Raw genomic sequence first — 2602 nt, 5'->3', positions numbered from 1 at the left:
GAAAGCCATGTATGGTTGACTATACTGCATCACAGAAAGCGATGTATGTTTGACTATACAGCATCACAGAAAGCCATGCATGGTTGACTATACTGCATCACAGAAAGCCATGTATGGTTGACTATACTGCATCACAGGAAGCCATGTATGGTTGACTATACTGCATAACAGAAAGCCATGTATGGTTGACTATACTGCATCACAGAAAGCCATGTATGGTTGACTATACTGCATCACAGAAACCAATGTATGGTTGACTATACTGCATCACAGAAAGCCATGTATGGTTGACTATACTGAATCACAGAAGGCCATGTATGGTTGACTATACAGCATCACAGAAAGCCATTTATGGTTGACTATACTGCATCACAGAAAGCCATGTATGGTTGACTATACTGCATCACAGAAAGCTATGTATGGTTGACTATCCTGAATCACAGAAAGCCATGTATGGTTGACTATACGGCATCACAGAAAGCCATGCATGGTAGACTATACTGCATCACAGAAAGCCATGTATGGTTGACTATACTGCATCACAGTAAGCCATGTATGGTTGACTATACTGTATCACAGAAAGCCATGTGTGGTTGACTATACTGCATCACAGAAAGCCATGTATGGTCGACTATACTGCATCACAGAAAGCCATGTATGGTTGACTATACAGCATCACAGAAAGCCATGTATAGTTGCCTATACTTCATCACAGAAAGCCATGTATGGTTGACTCTACTGTATCACAGAAAGCCATGTATGGTTGACTATACTGCATCACAGAAAGCGATGTATGGTTGACTATACAGCATCACAGAAAGCCATGTATGGTCGACTATACTGCATCACAGAAAGCCATGTATGGTTGACTATACAACATCACAGAAAGCCATGTATGGTTGACTATACTGCATCACAGAAAGCGATGTATGTTTGACTATACAGCATCACAGAAAGCCGTGCATGGTTGACTATACTGCATCACAGAAAGCCATGTATGGTTGACTATACTGCATCACAGAAAGCGATGTATGGTTGACTATACAGCATCACAGAAAGCCATGTATGGTTGACTATACTGCATCACAGAAAGCCATGTATGATTGACTATACTGCATCACAGGAAGCCATGTATGGTTCACTATACTGCATCACAGAAAGCCATGTATGGTTGACTATACTGCATCACAGAAAGCCATTTATGGTTGACTATAGTGCCTCACAGAAAGTGAATAAACTACTAGTATTCTTTAATGCTAAAAGCCAGAAAGTTATTCGCTAAAGAAAACAATAAATATAATTTCTTCTGTTGTACAATCAGTGAGATAATGTTGCCCATCTTCTAGTAAACCACACTCCTGTGTTCCTGGTCGTGTATGTCTGCCAGACCCTATGTATAACCTGTGACAGCTTATTCTGAACTCACTGAGCAGCTGAATATCTTGCCTGTCATTTAAAATTTCTAAATAGTGTTCTTCTTCTCTGGAAATATTTTTGTAATAATTTCTTTGACATTGATCCTTTTTTCTTTTGTGTGTTCAATTCAAATGCATCAAAATACAGACGAGACTTTGTTATTGACTAGTTAGTTATCCATCTAGGAAAGCTACATAATTACTGTATACTACCCATGAGGGGTCGACATTCGAACACTTCAGATATGGGAATCAAAAAACAATATGGCTGTGTTTTGAGTCATTATCTGTTTAAGGCCTAAAAATAAAAATAAACGTGTACACCAGCAAAAAAAATTATTCTGTCACAGCACAGTGTATTTCTGTAGACAGATTAATTAAGCCTGCAACAATTGTTTGTCTATTGAATATTTCAGCAAAAAAATATCACCTCGCCATCACATTTTTTTTTGCATATCATATGTTGATGACACAGGACATGTTCTAACACAACATTACTAATATTTTCATTTGTTTTGAAAGTTACGTACAAACATGTCATAGATATGTTGTCTGTTTTCATTTTCAAATTATTAGAGCTTGTATATATTAGACCTTGTAAAATATCACGAAAATGTAATGTCTTTGATTTATTATTCAATAAAAAACAAATACCTCGATATAATGTGAGACTTTGAATTTTGAGTGAGGAGAAACCTGTGCATGATTCAGTGTTCTTATAGCCTGCTATGACCAAATCATGAACATTTTTAAAAGTAACATTTGTTAGTCAGCCATACACAGCTTTCTGTGATGCAGTATAGTCAACCATACATGGCTTTCTGTGATGCAGTATAGTCAACCATACATGGCTTTCTGTGATGCAGTATAGTCAACCATACACAGCTTTCTGTGATGCAGTATAGTCAACCATACATGGCTTTCTGTGATGCAGTATAGTCAACCATACACAGCTTTCTGTGATGCAGTATAGTCAACCATACATGGCTTTCTGTGATGCAGTATAGTCAACCATACATGGCTTTCTGTGATGCAGTATAATCAAACATACATGGCTTTCTGTGATGCAGTATAGTCAACCATACATGGCTTTCTGTGATGCAGTATAGTCAACCATACATGGCTTTCTGTGATGCAGTATAGTCAACCATACATGGCTTTCTGTGATTCAGTATAGTCAACCATAC

Source organism: Saccoglossus kowalevskii, chromosome 22, assembly GCF_978046115.1.
Source record: "Saccoglossus kowalevskii chromosome 22, keSacKowa6.1, whole genome shotgun sequence".
NCBI classification, from domain to species: Eukaryota; Metazoa; Hemichordata; class Enteropneusta; family Harrimaniidae; genus Saccoglossus; species Saccoglossus kowalevskii.
Note: the sequence above shows the minus strand (reverse complement) of the source record.